Source organism: Tursiops truncatus, chromosome 4 (assembly GCF_011762595.2).
Source record: "Tursiops truncatus isolate mTurTru1 chromosome 4, mTurTru1.mat.Y, whole genome shotgun sequence".
Lineage (NCBI taxonomy): Eukaryota > Metazoa > Chordata > Mammalia > Artiodactyla > Delphinidae > Tursiops > Tursiops truncatus.
In genome coordinates, this window is record NC_047037.1 from 88,558,257 (window position 1) to 88,582,198 (window position 23,942).

Genomic DNA, 23,942 nt, shown 5'->3' on the forward strand with positions numbered 1-23,942 from the left:
TGTGTGAGCATATAATTAGAAATGCAATGTGAAAATAGCTACAACAGAGATTATGTTCCTTCATAGTCCCAACTCTCTCTCTGTGGCTGCCTAGAACATTTTAAGCCCTTTCAAAGAAATCCAAATATGTTAAACACAATAAGCAGAAGAGGCAAAATCTTTAATAGGAGGGAAATTAGCTTTACTTCCCTATAGCCTGTCTTTAAACCATCAAATAAAGACTCCCTCAATCCAGATGTTCTTTGTGTTGCTCTATTTTACTTATTTTTCTGAATCTCAGATTTGACGTTTGAGTTGTTAATTTTCTTTGAATTATTAACATGGCAGTGGTTGTTGAACTACCCTCTATGTATTTGAGTTGCTTTATTTATTTATTGGCATCATTTATTTTTAAATGAACAGTTAGGCATAGTGGTGATTAAATATATAAAATATATATTTATTTATGATATAGATGTACATATACATATATGCATATAATTTGCATATCACTTATTCACCTATACATTGCTTTTGTTTGAACTAGTTTGTGTCTCTTTTAACACCTGTCTACTAATGTCTGCTACCTCCTTAATTTTGTACCATGTAGTTAGATGTTCAAAATACTATATGCTCCACAGAGAATAGGACCATTTCTGCCTTCTACTCTGCTGTGCCAGACATATACTACAGGATTTATAAAAATTTTTCAAGAATTAATAAATGGGAAAGTTAACTGATAATGGTAGTGAAATGAGTGGTTTTATTTTCTTTCAGGGAATTTTTATATTTCATAAAGTATTAGAAAACTGAGAAGACTTGAGCAGTCTTTTATCTTCTGCAATAGAGCTACCAATTAATTTGGTTAAAAACACTAACATTTGGAAGTGCCTAATTTATTCATCATGAACATAATCCCATAAATACTTATAGAATTCTATAATATAATAAACTATTTAAAATATATTAAAAATTCTAGTTATATGATTCTGCACATATTTTTAGATTTGATTTTTAAGTCTAATTGTTTATTTAAAAAACAATTGCCTGCTGAGTATAAATTTTAAAAATTCCAACCATCAAATATAGAATAACACTTAAGGTCCTCTATTAAAACATAAATGGGACACTAATATTACACTTATTAGCTTTTTTAGAAAAACTTACCACTGTGTTTGGGGGATTTTTACCATGTTAGTATGTTATTTTTAGTGGTTGCATGGAATTTCATAGTGTTACTGTAATATAATTTATATACCCAATTCTCTAAGATGGACATTCTGATTTTTAAAACATTTTTCTTACAAACAATAACGCAAGAAACTCCATTGGATAGACATTTTCCACGTATGTGGACTTATCTGGAGAAAGGTTCCTGGGAGTAAAATTGCTGGGTTAAAGCAAATTTTTAAGGCAAACTTTCAGAGCTCGATTGTTCCCCACCTCCTGTTGATAATAACCCCTTTCAGGTGGTTGATTTAACTATCATGGTGAACAATCGGGCCAGCAAGCTGTCTCACTTGCCAGATGGGTCTCAGTTTCCGTCTTTGCTGTCACAGTATAGGGTTATTAATTTCTGATTTCTGTTATTAAAGTAATGATTAAATTAATGATTCTATTATTAAAGAGTTTTCTTCTTTTCTTTTCCTTGTGTATGTCCCTTAAGGACCCACAGTCTAGATACAGTTCTAAGTTCCTTCACATTTTAAAGCAATTTGAGTGCACACACTATATTTTCTATTGTGGTATGTTACAACTATCATTTTAGGTTATTCACTCAGCCAAATGTAGACTCTCATCACTCACCCTCTACAGTCAGTGTTTGGTGACACTGAAATAAATGAACTTTAATTGCTACAAAGAGGCCAGACTTATTATACACATCATGTATGTTCAAAGTTAAAAACAATTAGTAAACTCAGATAAGCAAAACAAAAAGATAAGAATCAACTCTAATCCTACTATCAAGAGACAATCACTGTGAACACCTTGGTTAATACAATTCCAAACTTATTATTATTTTCTGAGTAGAAGTTGTTATGGTCGGAGGCATAGGATTTAGTTATACTGACTATACTGTTATTTACATTTCCCCTGATAATTTTATACCATGAGTCTTTTCCTATAAGCAAAATATTCTTCCATTTCTTTTAGCTGCTGTCTATTCCACTGTATGGATTTTCCATTATTTATTTATTTGTTTGTTTGTTTATTTATTTATTTATTTATTGCGGTACGTGGGCCTCTCACTGTCGTGGCCTCTCCCGTTGCGGAGCACAGGCTCCGGACGCGCAGGCTCAGCGGCCATGGCTCACGGGCCCAGCCGCTCCGCAGCATGTGGGATCTTCCCGGACCAGGGCATGAACCCGTGTCCCCTGCATCAGCAGGCGGACTCTCAACCACTGTGCCACCAGGGAAGCCCCCATAATTTATTTAATCAATCCCTTATCGTTAGACATTTAAGTTGCTTCTAATTTTTAGTTATATAAGAAATCTTGTGATGACTAGCTTTAGCTAAAACTATACACCCAACCTTAATTTTTTTTAAGGTAAAAATTCCTGAAGGTGAATTGCTGGATCAAAGGACATGCATATCTCAAAGAATTTTGGTGTCTTGAAGGCCAATATTTTAAAACACAATACTAAGCAGACCCTGCTCAGGTCAATTTGGCCTCTGTTCCTATTAGTTCAGTTGGCCCTGACTTTATGTTGATGGCTCTTTCCATTAATCCTTGCTCCATCAACCACTCTTAACCCAGCTACTATCTTTACACACACGATCCCCGTACACTCTTCTCCTCCATGGTTTCTGGGGAAAGTTGTCCCTTTGTTTTTTCTTTGGAGCCTGTGACATAGGTCCTTCAGGAGAAGGTACCTGCTCCTATCTCCTCCCTAAACATAGAGGATGTAACACTTTTCTTTCCTTACCATAAGTAATTTCCACAAAATGTTACTTTAAGTTTCCTGCCTGTCTTTTAGGACTTACCTACTATATCCACCCAATAATATACCATGCTTCAATCATTCTGAAGCACTTGCAATTTTCAGTAGATACCATACTTACCATTTCATGCCTTTATGTCTGTATATTTGCCCCTTTTCCTGAAATACTTTCCCCCTTGGCCATCTGACAAACTCCTAGTCATCCTTCAAAAGTACCTTCTTTCTGAAGCACTCACTCACTAGACTGTGAGCTACCCAAAGGACAGAAAGAATGATTTATTGATCTTTATCTTCATTCTTTAATTTCCTCATTGTACCTATTGTTATGGGTATTCGTTAAGACGTATAATGAAATTTGTAGAATAGCATTTCTTACTAATAGATGCTCAATAAATGGTAGCTATTGTTATTATTATTATCTTACTCCCACTATTATTTTGGCAACCTATTCAGCACAAAGTAGGTGCTCACTAAACATGTGCCAACTAAGTAAATGAAGAGTGGATGAAGAAGGATAAATGTAATAACCAGGTCCAACAGAAAGGTTCTGATCAAGTATGACATCTAGACACATCCACAACCCAGGAAAAGACCAAGTGAAGATTCTGCTACATTTGTCTCTAGTACTATTGAGAAAGGACCTATCTATCTCCCAGCGGCTGGGAAACAGATCGCTGTGAGAAGAGTGCTCACTGTAGCTTTGGTGAAACTACTCATCAACCACAACCTAATTCTCTCTGCCCAGAATCTATATTGCGAAAAAAATCTAATGATTATTATTTGTTTCCTAGGAAACTTGATACAAGGAATTTGGAGCTAACAGCTAGCTATCTGATTAGATTTATAGGGGTGGTAACAACTATAAAGGTAAAACTTTATTTTCTTGTTTAGAAAATCAGTCTTTGGGAAGTTTGATTAGTGTCATTAAAATCTCCAGAAAAAGAAATTTAGAAAATAACACTAGCTGAGCTCTGTTGCAACTCTAGGACATATATGCTTGCATAAAACTCAGATGCTTGCATAAAACATAAGAGTCAGGGTGAGTAGAAACAATCTCTTCACAGACCACATAATAATTTTGAGAAGCATGAAATGGGGATGTGCTTCCATTCTCTTTTCTTCAGCCTTTACCTTAAAGACCTAATATGTTTGTTTTTACGTATTCAATGCACACTCTTCTACTATGAGAACAGAAAAGTGGATGTTTTCCTGTATGCTCTCAACATGGTTCTACCTGCGTGAACCAAGAGTAACCTCATGAAATTGTTGTTTTGTCTAGCCGTTGTCAGAGAGAGAATGACTGAAGATTACGTACTGCACTTAAAACTCAAATTATTGTTTTTGGCAGATGTTCTTTATTATTTCTTTTTATTTTCAGCCTAGAAATTATATACCATAATATAAAGTAGCATAGTATAACTTATCTAAGAACACGACACATTGACCAAAAAGCTGCACTGCTTAAAATTAAGAATTTGATGGATGTTTGGATAACTTACCTTTAGCCAAATTGGGTGACTTGTAACCTTGCTTTAGAAATAGTCCAGTCTAGAATTATTGCATCAAATCCCCATGATATAGTTTAGGAATTTGTTCATTCATTTATACACATGCTTAAAGGGTACAAAACTGATTTTGGGAGGAGATTTTTGACCCTCCCTGTAGGTTTTCCCTGGATCAACCTCTAAATGGTGGCTTCGATGATTTCTGTACTGGGACATGCGCCAGTTATGTTCCCAAGATTTCTTAAGAGAATATCAAACTTGCTTCCATCTCAGCTGATGACCTGCCTAAAATAGCAACAGAGAACTAAACTTCAGGTTGTAGCCAGAAAATAAAAATTAACTCTCTGTCACTCTTTTTGTTCTCTTCCATTTCTACATTTTCTGTCTTTGTTATCAGAGCAAAATAAAACTCATTTTACGAAAAAGAACCAACTGTATGAGACTTGCTGTTGAATTTATTAATTATAGAGATGCTATGGACTAGAAGATATTGCTTAATACATCACTTGGTATCAGGTATAAGAAGCTGAGGATCTCCTCAAGAACAGGTACATTTTTACTCTTATAATCCATGTGAATATTGTCACTGGTCATCTGTCTGGCCTTGTGTATCATCTGACACACAGTCTATCTTAACTAAATCTCTAGGAATTATATGCTACTCATGTTTGTGAACTAATCGTACACCTTGCTCCTTATTTTCTCTTTGTGTTGATTTATTTGGTTGTCCTTTATACTGTTCTGTGTACTTTTAATACCACTCTTTCTGAGGGAAGGGTAAGAGAGCAAATAAATACATAGAAAATTATAACAAATCTCTAGAATTTATTACCCTTGGGAGAACTAGTAAAATCAATCTCCTTCGTACTTAGTTTTTTTCCATTTCTCACAGCATCTAGTATTTAGTATATACTGTGGTTTGGGTAAATAAAATATAGCACAGTATAAAAAGGTGTACTTCAGGGCTTCCCTGCTGGTCCAGTGGTTAAGAATCCACCCTCCAATGCAGGGGACGCCGGTTCAATCCCTGGTCAAGGAGCTAAGTTCCCACATGCGGTGGGACAGCTAAGCCTGTGCACCGCAACTACTGAGCCTGCACACTCTAGAGCCCTTGCACCACAACTAAAGAGAAACCTGTGTGCTACAATGAAAGATCTCTCGTGCCGCAGTGAAGATCCCGCATGCCACAACTAAGACCTGACACGACCAAATAAATAAATAAATATTAAAAAATAAAAAGGTATACTTCAAGGCAGTAAGCAGAAAGCCCTAATTTCATTAAAAAAATTACACTAATTCTAGCTAGAAATTATCCTATCATTTGCAAAAATTATATTTCAATTAGAAATTTTCCTTTCTCCTTTTTAATTAAAGGGTGCACTGAAAAGTTGTATTAGTCCATTAATTGCTACAAGAAGACAATTTTTCTCTCAGCTACAAAGAAATAACCAAACCAATATCACAAGACTACACTTACACTAAAGGCTTTAGGAAAGTCCTAACAATTTTCATGAAATATGTCAGCAACTCCAAGGTAAGAACATGGACTACACCGCACAGTCCTTTAGGGCTGGGTTTTGCCTTTGCTGTAACAGTAAATTTGTTTTACATAATCAATTGGAGGCCTTTTAAAACACAGGCTGAATTCTAACGTGGGGGGTTGGTTTAGCATGGTCTCCAGTGTTCCTCTCTTTTTAGGAGTCTGTGATTCCTTTCTAACCCTTCTGCTTTCCAAGATATTTTTCTTTTGTAATGTGATCTGAGTTACAAATAGGAAGATTTTCATTTAGAAGCTTTGTATTTCATCACATTCTTGGTATCTTTCATAATTTGTTGATTGACAACAATAAATGCCCCCATCTTGATAAACGAAACAAAACACACAGAGATAAGAAGATACTGAATAGCTAAATGATGGAGACTTTCAACTTGAATGGTAGATTTGTGTAAATGTTCACATACACAAACTCACACACATACTTTGTACCTCCCCTTACCCAGTTACTCTAGCCCCATGTGGGTATCTATTCAATACAGACAGTCCCTCTTATAATAGTGCATGTGCAAAGTACCTAAAAATTCTTGCCTGACAAATGCTATCTTTAGTATCATTATTCATTAATTGCAATTACTTTCATTTACGTAAGCTTTTATCAATTTAAAAAGAACTCCTACACAATTTTAATTTAACTATTTGTACTGTTAAAAAGCCAAAAGCATCAGGAAGTTGTTAGTGAGGCAATGACAGCTAGGAAAACCATGATTTCAGTTTCTAAACAGCTTTCAACTACCAGGGGCTAATAGTAGTAGGTTTAATTATAAGACCTCTGACTCATTTAAAGCCAAAAGTTCTTGGCAGGTGCTGTCTTTGGAATTCACAATTACATGTACTCTGGAAGGAAACCCAGCTAAGCAAATGTAATGTCTTTCTGCTGGCAGGTTTGATTCATACAGGAGCCTTTACTTAAACAATTAACAATAGAAAAGCAATACATATAATGCCTTAACTATTTCTCCTTCAGAGGATCTGTAACTGAGAAAAGTGTGTGAGTGGCTTCCCTTGATGGTTTCTCTTTCTTGGCTTGTAAACTCTCTCAGAGCAGTGACCATCTCTTCTTTGCATTCCATGAATGTATATATTTATTTTAGGCACCCTAGAAACTTCAACATGAAAGTTCTGATATTACAATCCCCATGGATTCTACTCATAAAATGAATGTTTCCTACTGTGGTGATCGATTGGTGTCAAACTAGGCACATGCTTGATGACTCTTTGATGTGGCATGTTGTCACTGTCCACACAGCCTCTGCCACCACTGTCCATCCCCATCATTCCATCAGTAAAAGGCATTAGAGTCGTGGACTAATCACTGGAAGAGATTCTCAAATCTAGTCCCAGGCTTTCAAGTAAATAAGATACTGGTTTTTTTTTTTTGTTTTTTGGGGGTTTTTTTGGAGTACGCGGGCCTCTCACTGCTGTGGCCTCTCCCGTTGAGGAGCACAGGCTCCGGACGCACAGGCTCAGCAGCCATGGCTCACGGGCCCAGCCACTCCGCAGCATGTGGGATCTTCCCAGACCGGGGCACGAACCTGTGTCCCCTGCATCGGCAGGCAGACTCTCAACCACTGCGCCACCAGGGAAGCCCTAAGATACTGTTTTTAATGCAAAATTTGAAAACTGCCAAATTTAAATGTGTCTATTATGAATAGAAGGTTATTTGGGAAGTGAATGATATATGTCAGGGAGGGGCCATGATGGGGAGAGGGACAATGGCGATATGAAGCTTTGGAACATCTGTTTTCAAACAGTATAGGGAAAGAGGAGTGTAGTCACTTACTAGCTGTGAGACTTTCTGCAAAACACTGACCCTCACACTAAGCCAGCTGTAAAACTGGAGTTCAGATCCCCACCTGTGTGACATGAAGGTCCCCTATTTCTAGTACATCACGATTCCTCTTAACCAATACCTGCTGAATTTAATGGAGGAAAGTGGACATACAGGAGTGAGATGGAGGGTAGATTTTAAGACAGTATGTTATGATTCCTCCAGTACTAGACTCTGTCTCTTTCATAATTAAACTTGGAATTGGTAAACTTGGGAAATCCTATTGGGATTGAAGTGCTGCCAAATTCCCTGCTGTAGACAAACCTCTCTTTATCTGTATGTAGCTGCTCCATTTTGTATATGTACTTATTGTTTCCTATTGGGGAAGCACCTTGGTAAGAGCCTCTGAAGATGGCATGGGTGTGTGGACACTTTCATCCAACAAAATACTGTAACTACTATGTTTCTTTAATGTTTTAAGAAGGCCTGTTAATTTTTTCTCTCTTCTTTTTAATTCAGGAATGCTGAATAAATTAAATGAAAAAAAATGCCTGGAAAAGGGTCCAATATTTATTTATGTATTATTAACTAGCAATTTGTGGATATTTATTTCTTACAGCTGTGACCTTTAAGTGGCAAACATTCCTGGGTCAAGTTTTCTTGAAATCGCCTGTCAAATGTTACCTAAATTAAATGATGAAACACTGTCTTTGACCTATTTTTAATTTAAAGAACATCTGAGCTTAAAAGATGATTCATAAATCAGTCCTATCTAGTCTCTAAAAGACAGGCTTTCATTGTTCTCAAAAGGGGATTGAGGCTCACGGGAAGAGAAAAGTGAGAAAAGACAATGAAAATCCTTTTTTTGAAAAACAGCGAGGTGTAACTAAATTGTGAATCATTGTTTAAATTAATGGTAGCCCAAAGGAGTTGTTTTTGTCTTTGATTTAGCTAATATTGATTTTATGTGAATGCAGAAACACAGTAGAAAGTAGGATGCTGGCACATTTATTGATGCAGTGACTACAAGGCATATAGGTAAGAGAAAAGAAAAGACTTGGGTTTTTCTTTTCATACATTGTTTTACTCAACTAGGAATAATCTCACTTTTCCATTGTGTTCACACTTATTTTCTGTTTTACTTCACCTCTCTAATGGAAAAAATACTATAATCTGAGTCTCTCCTTTCACATTAAGGATTTTTGGTTTTTGGTTTTGTTTCTTGGCTTTTAAGATCTATGAGGCTTTAATGGCAAATACTGTATACATTTTATCTCTTCTGTGGAACCGTAGGTCTTAACTGACAATGGAGGAGCTCCTGTATAGCACCTGAAGGGATCTAAACATAAACTATGAAATACTGTGAAGGAAATTTTATCATCCCTTCCAAATTTAAAATTAATTAATGAGAAATAGTTGAACATCATATTCACTGCCTTCGGCCTTCCCACCCTTGCCAAGTTCCCCATAACTGTCATCTCATAGCAATTGTTCATAGTATTGCTAAGTCCATTTCTTGCAGGGCACTAGCAAAACTGGAACAATTGTTTTTTTTCTTTGCTAATATATGTACCTGGAAAAGATAAAGAGAATTGTGAAAACCATACATCAGTTTATGTTCCCTGTGTGATTAATCCAATCAATCAGTTTTAAAATTCATGGAACAAAACACTGGGAAACAAATTCACAGGAATTAAAATATCTATTATCTTTATAAATGGCTTATACATATTGATATTAAAAATACTGTTAGCACAATTATAAGCAAAAATGTAATTAGACAATTCACAAATGACAGAATTATAAAGTTTAAAAACCCATGCAAAAATTTTCATCCTCATTATAATCAAAGTAAAACATATTAAACAATGGGTTAAACATGTTGTGCTTATCAAATTAGTAAAGATTTTTTAAAATGAGACCAGCTTGTTAAGGAGAAACACTCTAGGATGAGAGTGAATTGGCATCAGCCTTGGAAAAGCAATTTGGCAATAAGGAGACTTAAAATGTTCATAACTTCTTATTCAGTAATTCCATGTCTAGAAATCTTTCCTAAGAAAATAACCCTTAATATAGAAAAAGCTATAGAGCTGTTCATCTTTCTGTCATTTAAAATATAAAAAGACTGTATACAACATTAATGTCTAACAATAAACAACTAAGTAAACTATAACACAAAAGATGTCACTTTGTGCATTTATGTAAAACAACTAAGCAGAAGTTATCATAAAGATGGAGATGGTTATGTTAGTGAAAAAAGCTGAACATATGATTTTATTTACATTATTATTTCAGTTATGAAGAGCAAACCATGAAGATATATAGAAGCAAAAGTTGGAAGGAAATACAACATAATATCTTATTTTTCTAAGGTGATGAAAACTATGTAAATTTTTTTTCATATATATTTCACAGTTCTCCCACTTTATATAATAAGCATGTCTTCTCTTATTACAAAAAGATGCTTATTAAGGAAGTTAAAAGTACGTAAAAGAATAAAGGAGGAATGATAGATGATAGTCAATGTGGAGCAGACATTTGGCTAATCAATGTGGATTCAACTCTCATAATCCATTCCACAGGTGATGGGATTTTCACTGGTCTTTGCAAATTGTCATCTCTCTGAAAGTTGATGATTGAATTGATTTCTGGGAGGATAATATAGCGCCTAAAATCCAAGGAATTAGAACGTTGTTACTCCTAACCAGCTTTATTTTTTTTAACTTTATATTTTATATTGGAGTATAGTTGATTAACAATGTTGTGTTAGTTTCAGGTGTACAACAAGGTGATTCAGGTATATATGTCTCTATTCTTTTTCAAAATCTCTTCCTGATGAGGTTGTTACATAATATTGAGCAGAGTCCCCTGTGCTATACAGTAGGTCCTTGTTGGTTATCCATTTAAAATATAGCAGTGTGTACATGTTAATCCCAGAATGTTGTTACTCCTAACCTGCTTTAGAACTAAACTAAACTAAAGAGGAATATGCATGGTCAATGAAAGTTCCTTTAAAAATAAGTACTTTAAATGGCGTGATTATCAAGGAACACTTACTGAATAGCTACAACTAGCTTTATATTATAAAACACTGTCCAACTTTTTAAGAGAAAGTAGTCAATTTATGCTTATTAATATATTTCAAAATATGTCCTAATTGTGGTAAAAGTTATCCCACATTTAAAAAATAATTCTGTAAAGTAATTTACTTTCCAAACCTTAAGTGTCTTTTTGCTAGAGGCTTGGAAATTATTATGTAAATTCTTAGGCATAGGAATTGAACACAAGAATTTAAAATGCCACTTACCTGGCATGCTTCTTTTCTCAGAAAAATCCTTCTGTAGCCATAGGCAAATGTATGGATTAAAAATGCTCCCACAAACTTTTTTTCTAAGTAATGTTGCTCTGTTATGTTAGAAGCAGTGTGGCAGTAAACCTTGTCTTATCTGTACCTCAGTTTTTTCTCTCTTCTGTTTCTTAAAATCTTTTGTGTGTACTTTGTTCAGTTACAAACAGGAAATGTGGTGATGGAGGCTTCTAGAGTTTTGATCTGAAACCAGTAAGCTGTTAAATTTTTTGTGAAACGTGAGAAGAAAAATCCCACAGGCCTCTGTACTCTGCTATTTGAATTTTTATCAGTACCTAAATCTAATTTTAAAACATATAATAAGTCAAGGTATAAATTAGACTAGGAGGGATTCCCCATGTCTCTGGAGAGAATCTGCGGATCTCCTCCCAAGTGAGGTCACATGAAAGCAAAATAAAATATACTAAACTGAGGAGGAAACAGTAAGAAGCCCCCAGGCATGCTCAGCTGTTGATTGTGTTTTCTTTGAGGCATGTCAGAGGAAAGAGAATTAACACTTTTTGAACACTTACTGTCTATCAGGTACCTTCTGTACATTATCCCACGAGGAGATTGGGTGCCTGCCTTTCCCCCCCCATCCTTGCTCCAGCCAATGTGAGTCCCTCTGTCCAATCTAGGGTCACGTGGTGACAAGCTCCAGGTCTCTCCCACCCCCGAGTCTCAATATCAGAAGTTCTTAAATGTTAGTGTGCATAAGTATGTTATTTGGCATTCGTTTAACATGCATATTCCTGCGCCCTACTGAATTAGAATATCTGGAGTGGAAATCTGCATTTTCACAATTACCCTTGCTTATTTTAATACAGGTGTTGTGGACAATTTTCTGAGAAACTCACATATATTTTATAGTGAGTAGCATTTTATTTCTAGCCTCAGTCAGATAAAAAATTGTCTTGGTCATATCTATGTATACAGTTTGTATGTATACCTGTTACATACTATGTGCTTATGAATATTTGCTTATGTAACTTCACCAGTTTTCTTTAATTATAGAAGAATGACAAGTCTGAATCCAGTTTATTACAAAAAGAGATGTACTCAAAACTTTAAGAACTCAAACTCTAAAGGAAACTTAAAAATGAGATTTTTTTTTTTTTTTTTTTACGGTACGCGGGCCTCTCACCGTTGTGTCTTCTCCTGTTGCGGAGCACAGGCTCCGGATGCGCAGGCTCAGCGGCCATGGCTCACGGGCCCAGCCGCTCCGCGGCATGTGGGATCTTCCCGGACCGCGGCACGAACCCGCGTCCCCTGCATCGGCAGGCGGACTCTCAACCACTGCGCCACCAGGGAAGCCCAAAATGAGAGTTTTGATGCACAGACTCAGAGCAAAGATACTAGGTGGCTTGCTCTAGCTGATTTCTCTAAGATTCCTGAGGGCAGGCAGAGCACTGATCTTATCCATCATTAACACTCCAGTGTCTAGAATAATGCCTGGCACATTGTGAGTTTCAATAAATATTCTCACAATGATCGAATAAATAAAAGAATGTTAGTTTTCTGCTTTCTCCCTGCTCCATCATAGAAAACAACTCCCTAGTAAATAAAATACAGTGCTTCTCTATTCCTTGGACAGAGTTAAACTAAACACTAACAGATTTTTCCACTTTGGTCACTTTCCCCCAGAATAGTTCTTGTGAATCATTGAATCAGAATCCATAAAACTGAAAGAGACCATGGGATTCCCTAGTCTAATCTTCTAAAAAAGCAATTTCAAAATATGTTTCCTAGAACACATTTAGTTCTAGGTCTTTAAGAAACTCTTGGAAAAAAAAATACTCCTTCAGAAAATATATTTGGAAAAGTTGTATATTATTTTCACCTCTGTGGATACATATTAGTATATTAAAGGCTTAGATAAGCCCTACAAAAAAGGAAACCTGAGAAACTTTCTTACCAGAGCTTTTTCTAAACCTGTTTGTTCAGAGAACTTTTTGTTCAGCTTCCATCTGTTAGCAGGGTGGCAGGTTGTATGAAGCAGGCCTGGATGCCCACAGACCAAGAGCACAAGGGAACAGAAATCTCAGGTTCATTTAGAGGCCAGAACACAACAGAGAATCAAAAGGATCCATCCAAGAATTAGATAGAACTCAAGAATGGAGACTGTCGAAGAGCTGACTCCCAGACTTCCAGGGAGGTTTGGACACTTGACACATCAGTTCGAGAGGAGAGGGCCCAGCTGTGTGGTAGTCATGAGGGGTTAACCTTTGGTCCTAAAACAGGATGACTGGCAAGAAGGGTAGAAGCCTCAGGCTCAAAAGGGAACTGCATAGATTACCCAAACAGGACCTTAGCACAGGGGCAAAGTAGATTCCCATTTTTATCAACTGGGGCGTGCAGAGGACATGGGAGAGAGAAAGAGTCTCAAGACTGGAAACTGAGGTGCAGGCATCCCCTTGTTAGAATGAGAACAGTGCAGAGGATGGGAAAGGAAGGCATGAGGATGCCCTCATCTTGGCTGATTCATAAAGCACAATTCTAGAAACAATAAGTGTGTTCAGTAGTTGGCTTTGGATGCAGAGAAGGTCAGACTCAGCAATAATGACTCAGGTAAAAATGTAGGAATTCTGTGGTTTAGCCCAAGAAGTGTAACTCTCAAGACAGCCCAACAGGGAGAGAGACAAACAAAACCCACTAGTGGGACAATCCCTGAGGATGGCTAAGGTTTGCCTGTCTCAAGTCTGCAGCCTCACACACACAAGTCTGCAGAGATCTGGAGAAGACAAGAGCAGAGGAGACAGGCAGGGACCAAGGAAGGGTATAACCCCCCACTTTGGGTCAATAAGGCAGTCCGTGGTACGTGTTGAGTAATTACCTAATGGCTTAGAAGGGTTAATGTACATGATTACACATAATGTGCACGATTGGTATCTCCAAAATAGTCAAACTTAGGTTGATAAATCTGAACCTCTTCACAATTTTTAATAATTATAATGTTCTTGAAAAGTGATCTGCATTACAATGTTCCCCATGCCATAGATTTATACACTCAGGAGACAGAACAAGATTGTCCAAGGTCACAGAGAAAGTTCATGTCTGTGCATTAGATAGCTCCACAGATGTTTGAAATTTGCCAGGGGAAAAAGTGATAGCTTTTCATGAAATATAGATGGCTGAACACATGAAGACGTTATCAGAATATAAAAACACCTATGGATATATGTTCGTTATGGAATATATTAGTGAGTGCATTCAGAGATTTGAATGATGCCTTCAGGAGTCATGTTCAAATAAAAAATAAACATGAGGCTTCTGTAGTGCTTTTTCATGAGAGGGGTCATCGTAATGAAGTTTAGAAGATAGCTAGACTAAACAGAAACCTCCTGAGAAAACTGAAGAAATCAGAAATGTTGAAGGAAATTTGAGGGAAAGGTATGTGGTTTTGATGGGCACCTGTCAAAAAATGAGGATTTTAAGGCCAACAAAATTGACGTTTTGTTGCCAAAAGAAACTAGAAAGCGTTATCAAAATGGCAGCCACCATTCAGAGCTTCCACACTCAGAAAAATGCGTCACAGAGTATAAAAAGAGGCCCAGTTTCCAACCTCTTTTTTATGGTTATCTATTAGCTTTATAATTAATCTTTATCACCATAGTGTATTTATTTATATCTGTATATACACACAGATATACAGACACACACACATAAATTTTAAGTCTAAGGAATTCCAAAGTAGTAAGAGTAGGCAGGGGATTACCTGGGACTTCGACTTTACATTTTATATATTTATCTATTGTTTAAACTTATTTACAGTAACTTGTACTACTTTTATAGTTGGAATAAAGAACCCTTCCTTATTTTAAAGACTCTTGAAAATACCTTTATTTTATAGAAACAGAATTTATCTCTCTGGGTGATTTTTTTCTTTATTCTGGTAAATCATTCTTTGGTAAGACTGAAGCTAGTACAAAGTAAGCAAACAACTTTATGAAAGACGAGAGGGAAGGGGCCCCTGTGCTTCTAATTATGCTGTTTCAAAATGTGAAATTATTCAGAATTAATTATAGTGTTACAGTTGCATCTAATCAGACTATATTGATGATTCGTATTTTCATCGAGTTTACACTATAAGATCCTCCAGAAAACGTAATTATCCAGACAGAAAAGAAAAAAGTTAAAAGCAATAGAACACTGCATGGATTTGGCATAAGATGCTCAGATCTTTTTATTACGTTTATTATAGCCAAATAGAACCAGAATTATTAGAAAATCAAACACTGAAATAAAAGAGTGGATAACAAAACTTCAGAAATAAGAGAGAAATAGCTAATAGCAGATATAGTCTATTTTCCTACATGTAAAATGCTTAAGCATCCAAATTTTCTGGAAGAAAACAATTTGCTCTATTACACAGATTTCTATGTGATGCCCTAGAGGCAGTGTTATTAGCAAAGTTAAAGCATTCTGAGAAATTTTGTTCTTATTTGAAACACAACTGGCTCAAACAAAGTAAAACCAGTTTATTTATCGTAAGACTTATAGTTTTAGTGAGCTAATATGCAATTTATCTTCTCAAGAGGAGGATTTATTATGCAGCATTTCCAAAAATTATCACATAAAAGAAGAATTCCCTTATTTTTTTCAAAGCATTTTGTAGAACTACTGTTCTGAGGTATGTATTTTAGCAACTTTTTCTTCTTGTTGAACAGGCTCTTACCTTCCGGCCTCCTTCCACATTTGGGGCCTGGATTACTTGAGGGGCACCACAGAGAATATCAACTTTACCACATTTATAAGAATTTCCATCTTGAGATGTTTTGCTTGAGATTATAAAGGAATTAGCCCTTAAAATTCAAATGCCCCAGGACAGGTAACAAAATTAGCATCCTTAGAATATCTTAGACAGTGATACTTGTTCTAGTGGATCCTCCTTCAGGTGATATATACATTAGATTAAATTTTGAACAAAATAAGATATTTGGGGCTAGGACCTTTCTAGGAGAAGGTAAGCTCTAGTTGGAGGACCCTAGGATGAGGAACATAGAGTAGAAGTAGAAACAGGAACACCAAGAAGTGATGCACAGTCAGGATCCTGGCTAGAAACAGGTGCACCTGTCAAAAGGAATGAGGTGCAGGCAGGGCTAATGGAAAGAACAGGAGATGATGAAGCACTTGCCACTTAACAACAGAGGGAGCCCATGACAACTCCTAGGCTTAAAGGTATTAGAGAAGTATCAGTTACTGGAACCCAGTGAGATATATAGCTGTAAGAAAGGACTGCCTGGCAGGAACTATGGCTTTCAGTTAAAAACCCCCCTCACCCCCCAAAAAACCCAGCCATTTCCAGTTATGACCAGGCAAAGAGGGATTTGTGGGAAAACATCCCAATTTTGTTCTCTGCCCTCCAATCTCAATCTCCCACTCATTTTCCTCATTGGTCAAACCCAGTCAAGTCAAAGGGAAAGGCAGCCTTCAGGATACAGTCTGTAGAAGTCAGCCTCACATGATCTAAGAAAGGTGAAGAACAGAGAATGGGTCTGGAGAGATAAATATGTAAGTAAGGGGTGCTGAGAATGAACTTAATTTTAAATAGATACTATCTGTCCTGCCAGACATGGACTTTATAATTTTGTAAGTAGACTTATTCTCCTGAGCACAGAAGAGTAAATAAGAGCAATCAATTTTGAAAATTTTAACTAGCTTCATCAAGACAATTTCATTGACCCTATAATAATACCTGAGATGTCCTAAATGATAAGTTGGTTCTGCCACAGGAAAACTAAGGATAAAATTTATCCAGAGATTGTATTAAAATTATGGAAGGAGTATATAATAAAGGAAACCATGTGTGAAAAGTTCCCAGAGTTTAAGAAAAATAAAAAATTTTAAAGTGAAAAGACTCAAAGGTGGCCAGAGGGGAGAGAGAACAGTAAAGCCAATGTGGCAAGGGCTTCACATTTGAGAAGTTTAAATGAAAATTATATGAGACTAGCCTGTATTATTCTTGCAGTTGTTTTGTGAAGTTTGAAATAATGCCAAATGTAAAAAGGAATAAATATATGTGAATTACTTAGAACAGTATCTGCTATATGTGAAATAGTAAGTATAGGTGTTGATGCTGTCAGTATAACCTGATAACAAAATAAGATAAAGACACTACAAGAAAAGAAAGTGACAGAAAAGTTATTCCTCATAAACATACACGGGAAAATTCTTAACGAAATTTTAGCAAGACTAATCCAGCAACATATTAAAAGGATAATATATCATGACTGAGTGGGATTTACACCAGGAACAAAAGATGGTTTAAGCTTAGAAAATCAATCAATATAAATCATCAGGTTAATGACTAAAAAACCTCAAAAAACAAAAGCAACCATGTGATCATTTCAGTAGAGGCAGAAAAACTATTTGACAAAATCTCAACATGCATTCCTGTCTAAAAAGATAAAACTCTCAGGAAACTAAAAATAGAAGGGAACTTCCTCAACATAATTAAGACTACTTGAAAAAAGCCTATAACTTACATCATTCTTAATATTAAGGATGTCATCCTTGTCAATTACTGAAGGTTTTCCCTCTAATATAGACATAAGGCAAGGATATATACTCTCACCACTTTAATTCAACATTGAACTAGAAGTTCTAGCCCAAGCAATAAGCAAAAGAAATCAAATGCATCTGGACTGGAAAGCAAGAAGTAAAGGAAGAGGTCTCACAGATGACATGATTCTGTGGAAGCTACAAAAAACGATCCGCTAGGATTAATTAGCAAGTGTAGCAGGGTTTCATAATATAAGATTAATGTATAAAATTTTATATTAGCAACAAAAAATCAGAAATTAATATTAAAATAGGAACAGAAATTAGATCAGTAGGTTTGAGGGGCTAGAGGTTGGAAGAGAGATTGACTGAAAAAGGACAAAAGGGAACTCTCTTGGGAAAAATTAAAAACAGTCTATTTTTACTCTGTGTAAAATTATACTTTGGTAAGACTAACTTTAAAAACTTGGAGATAGGAAAGAGGAAAAAAAGAATCTATGTGTCCATGTTGATAAGTAAATAAACAAAGCAATGAATGAATAAATAAAAAGGGAAAATTGTTTCTTGAAATAGAGTGGAAGGAATAATGGAGTTAGAACATCCACCATCTATCAACTTAATAACTGATTCAGAAAAAATAGTCAGTAGGTGTGAAGCTAGTAAGTTAATGATCAATGAGCAAAGTGATATTTACCTATTTTAAAATTACAAACTTTGACCAAAAAGTCTACAAATTACTTATTAATTTAAAAGGAAAATATTAATCTCTTGGTAGAGAAACCTAGCAGATATAATCTTAACTAAGTATCAATGTTAATGTTATCAATAATGAAACAACTAAAGTCATGTATCTCCTGATATGGTACACCAAGATAGACTTGAGAACTGGCTGCAACTTTGAAGGTGTTCTCCACACACATACCTCAATTGGCAACATCTGAGGAAGCCTTAGATAATTCAGCCCAAATCACTGGCTGACCACTAAACCATGGAGACAGAGAGGTCCCCAAAAAAGAAATACTTAAACAAAATGACCAGATACATTGTCAGCTTCAGAAGAAGATATCCTGTGGTTTAAGTCCAGGCAAGTTACTAAAACAAAGAAAAACAATAGAAAACCACAAAACACTGAGCCTTAGAAACATAAAACAGAATGCACAGGTGCTACAATTTTATCTAAAATTCACACAATCATTACAAGACATGCTAAGAAACAGAAGAGTGTGACCCATATTCAGGGAAAGCAAAGCAGTCAGTAAAAATTGACTCTTGAAAACCCAGATGAAGTACCCAAATGGAAATTCTAAATTTGAAAGGTATAGTAAATGAAATAAAAAATTCACTAGGGAGACTCAACAGCAGATTTGAAATAGCAAAAGTCAGTGAATTAGAAGATAGATCAATAGTAATTGTCTAATCCAAAGAACAGAAATAAAAGAGATTTAAAAAAAAGAAATAGTCTCAAAGATCTGTAGAACAGTTTCAAGAATATATGTATTGGGAGTCATGAAAGGAGAGGCGATATGGAAGTAGAAAATTATTTTAAAATATAACGGCTATAAACGTCCCATTTTAGTGAAAAACATTTACTTCCAGACCCAATGAACACCAAGAAGCTCAATGAACACCAGGCTGATACACAAACAAAAGAAAACACAACTAGACACATTATATTCAAATTCTTGAAATCCAAAGAAAAGAGAAAATCTTGAATGCAGGAGGAGAAACACAACTCGTATAAAAGGGGACTAGAATGTGATTAATAGTTAACTTCTCCTAAGAAACAATAGAGGCCACAAGAAGGAGAAATGATATAAGCAAAGTGCTGAAAGAAAGAAAAAAAAAGGCAACCTAGAATTCTGTAGCCTAGTATAATTAGCCTTAAAAAAAAAAGCAGAATAAAGATATTTCCAGATAAACAAAAATTGATAGAATTCACTGCTAGGATACCTGACAAAACAAGGGAAGTCCTTCAGGCTGAAGGAAATGACACCAGATAATAATTCAGATCCACAGGAAAAAATGGAGGTCACCAGAAATATGTGAGTAAATAAGAACTATATGCATGTGTGTATAACTTTTTTCTTTTCCTTCCTTAATTTCGTTAAAATTAGAAGATTGTTTAAAGTCATAATTCTAACACTATTATTAGATTTACAATATATATGAAGGTTTTATACATACGTCAATAATACAGAAGAATAAGGAGAAATGACATAGGGCTTTACTAGTATGCTATATTTTAATGAAATTATGTCAGTGCTAACTTGAATTGTGAAAGTTAAAAATGAATATTTTGAACCCTAAAGCAACTAAAAACAACACAAAATCTCAAAGAATACAGCTAAAATGATCAATGAGGGAATTAAAATGGTATCAGAAAAGGTTTTGTTTAACACAAAAGACAGTAATGGAGCAATAGAAGAACAAAAAAAAATGAGATATGAAGAAAACAAAATAGTGGATATAAATCCAACTATATCAATAATTACGTTAAATATGAGTGAGCTGAACACTCCACTCAAAGGCAGAGGTAAAGGGATTAAAAAAAAAAACCCAAAACACCAAGATCTTACTCTGTTTACAAAAGGAATATGTAAAATTCAAAGATACAAATAGGTGAGGGTAAAATTATGGAAAAAAAATGCATGTATACAGTAATGATAACAGAGTTAGAGTGGCTACATTAATATGAGGTGAAATAGACCTCAAGACAAAGAATATTACTAGACATCATTTTGTTGGTAACATTTCATAATGATAAAAGGGTCAATACATCAGAAAGATATAATTACAAATGTATATGCTTGTAACAAGAGAGCCCCAAAGATAAATGAAGCAAAAACTGACAGAATTTAAGGAGAAATAGAAAATACAGTAGTCAGAGTTAGGGACTTAGCAACTCCTGTCTCCGTAATTGATAGAAATGGAGAGAAAATTAGTAAGGACATAGAAGCCTTGAACGTTGTAAAAAGGATCCAACTGACATTTTATTTTATATCTTTAAGTTTTATTTATTTATTTAAATTATTTTTTATTGGAGTATAGTTGCTTCACAATGTCATGTTAGCTTCTACTACACAGCAAAATGAATCAGCCATACATATACATATATCCCCTCCCTTTTGGATTTCCCTCCCATTTAGGATACCACAGTGCATTAAGTAAAGTTCCCTGTGCTATACAGTATGTTCCCCTCAGTTGTCTATTTTATCCATAGTATCAATGATTGACATTTAAGGAGTATTTGCCACATAGCAATGGCAAAATACACATTATTTATAGGCACAGATGGAACAATCTTCAGGATAAACTCTATGCTAGTCCATAAAGCAAGTCTCAAAAAAATTAAAAGGATTGAAATAATACAAAATACTTTTCATTATTACAGAATTAAATCAGAAATCAATAATAGAAAGATATTTGGGAAATCCCCAAATTTTTGAAAAATAATGACGGACTTCTAAATAACTGATGGTCAAAGAAGAACTCATAAGAGAAATTGCAAAATACTTTCAACTTAATGAAAATAAAGGCACAACATATCCAAATTTATAGGCTGTAGCTAAAGCAAAGCTTAGGAGGAAATATTGATGATAAAATGCTTACATAATTAAAGAAGAAATGTCTAAATCAATAATCTTATCTTCTACTTTGACAAGCAAGAGGGAAGAAATCAAACTTAAAGTAGAAAGAAGAAAATAAAGATCAGAGCAGAAATCAATGGACTAGCAACTGAAAAATAATAAAGAATAGCAATGGAATCAAAAGCTTGTTCTTTGTAAAGATTAATAAAATTGATAAGCATAACTATAGATCCTATAGGAACTAAAAGAATTGTAAGGAAACATGAACGACTTTAAGCCTATAAATTTAACTCTTAGATGAAATGGATAAATTCCTAGAAAGACACAAAGTACCAAAAACTGACTTGAGAAATAATAGAAAAGCTGGATAGACCTATGCAAAATAAGGTTATAATTAAATTAATAATTTAAAATGATGGAAGAGGGAGAATGCAGGGAAGGAGAGTTTACTTTATGAAATTCTATAGTATTTGAATCTTTTACAATGAGAACGGAGTTCTGAATTATCTGTGTGATAATAGAAATGTCTGTTTCAGGACTTCCCTGGCAGTCCAGTGGTTGAGACTTCATCTTCCAATGCAGGGGGTACAGGTTCAATCCCTGGTCAGGGAGCTAAGATCCCACATGCCTCGGGGCCAAAAAACCAAAACATAAAAACAGAAGCAATATTGTAACAAATTCAATAAAGACTTTAAAAATGGTCCACATCAAAATTTAAAAAAATTTTTTTTAAATGTCTGTTTCTGCCAGTTGTAGTTATTTAGAGTTCAGCTTAACAATTAAACTCATAGGACACATTAGAATTCACCCAGCACCAGTTGTTATTTAGTTTTAAGAAGGCAAACAGGAAATAGCACACACAACAACAAAGCTGTGGTCTTGGACCTCACAGGCATAGCTTGCAATGTGCCTGCCATGCTGTTTATAGAACACACATGGTCATAGAAATGAAAACATGCAGCTCTCATAGCTCAGGGAATCATCAGCTCTGGGGACCCTGAAGCTTTTGGTCCTTGTCACGTTGTTCTCTCAGGTGTATGCGATTAGCCCCAAGTCTCTGCAGCTGCATCTCATAAATACCAGTTAATCATCACTCAGTCTCAATGATGAGGTATGTTTTGGTCCTTTAGTCCTTGGCCAGATCCTCTTTTAGTATAGAACTGCTCTAGTTCTCTTCCTAAAAATTCTTTTAGTTAATATTACAAGGAAGAATGAACATGGATCAAATCCTCAGACTTTCCTAAGACTAAAACAAAGGTCAAAGAAACAGCTGTTAACCCCCTTTAAAAGTCTGGACAGACATCACTCAAAGATTAATAACAGGTATGTGTTACTATTACAGGTAATTTTTTCTTTCTTAGTTAAACTTTCACCTGTTTCTGTAATTTTACAATGAGTATTAATTAATTAATTCAGAAAAATAAAGGTGTTTTCCAAAATTTATAAACAAAATCAAGTGTTTGCTCAATTGGGAAAATGAATAGTTGGTACAGATGGCAAAAATTCTCACACTTGCCAATGTTGGAGCCACAGAGAATTTCAGTGCCATGTGTCAGCCTTAAAAATTACATTTTAACTTTAATAACTCTAATTAAAAAAAAATACTTCGAGCTTCCAAACAAACTTCAAGACTAAAATAGAGAAAGGAACATGTTTTGAGTATATCCGATTTCTATTTTTGTAGCAGGTTGGGTTCTCGGGAAGGAGACTCTGAGATAGACATTAGTTTGTAGGTTTACTAGGAGTGCAATTGGGATCAGGTGAACCTGTGGAAGACAAGCATGTAAAGCAGGACTGGGCAGAGGGAAGAGTCAAGCTGCAATGCAGTCTCAACAGAAGCTTCAGCAAAGCCCCAGCTCTGAAAATAGGATGACCTTTCAGAGCTGTTCTGAGTGTGGCAGGGCGGGGAGAGGTAAATTAAGGGAAAGAGGAGAGGTGGGGCCCTTGCAGGCCCATGTTGATAAAAACCGCCTTGGGGCTTCCCTGGTGGCGCAGTGGTTGAGAGTCCACCTGCCAATGCGTGGGACGCCGGTTCGTGTCCCGGTCCGGGAGGATCCCACATGCCGCGGAGCGGCTGGGCCCGTGAGCCATGGCCGCTGAGCCTGCGCGTCCGGAGTCTGTGCTCCGCCACGGGAGAGGCCACAACAGTGAGAAGCCCGCGTACCGCAAGAAAAAAGACCGCCTTGAAGGGGGTACGTCCTTGGTAAGTTGACTCTTCACTTGGAGGGATGCCTAAAGGGAGCTGATAGCTTGAGGCCTGTTTCCTTCCGACAACCCTACCAGCAGCTGGGTAATCAGTCCTTTATTGCTGAAGGGGAATCTGGGCAGTACGTTACGATGTTCACCACAATTAGCAAAGGACAAATGAATTATGCTAAATTTGTCTGGTAATACAGTCTGTGTAGCAGACACTATTAGTTGCCTAGGCAAGATCCAGCTTCTCCTTGTGTCTAATTTGTTTGAAGCATGACGTGCCCAAGCCAGGTGAAATAACATGAATGTCTAAACCAATTATGAGAATCCTGTTCTGGGCTTCCCAGAGCCTCCACCTACCCTCCCACCCTCTGCAACAGTTATATGTGTTCAAGGAACCTGATGGTAATAAGATAATGAGACTCAAGGAAATATCTGCTATAGGAATTCTGAAAAATATTTTGTTTCCTTTGTTAAAGAGGAACAGATGAAGCTGATATCCTCTTACCTCTTCCTAATTCCCTCTTCCTTTTCTTGTACACAGCTGTGGTACTTGCAGCTG

General features: G+C 35.9%; 1 protein-coding gene across 1 annotated transcript in view; it reads right to left on the bottom strand.

Annotated features, from left to right (window-relative positions):
- TRAT1 (T cell receptor associated transmembrane adaptor 1) overlaps positions 1 to 23,942 on the bottom strand; it is a 51,148-nt gene that overhangs the window by 25,172 nt on the left and 2,034 nt on the right. The gene's annotated exons all lie outside the window — the stretch shown is intronic.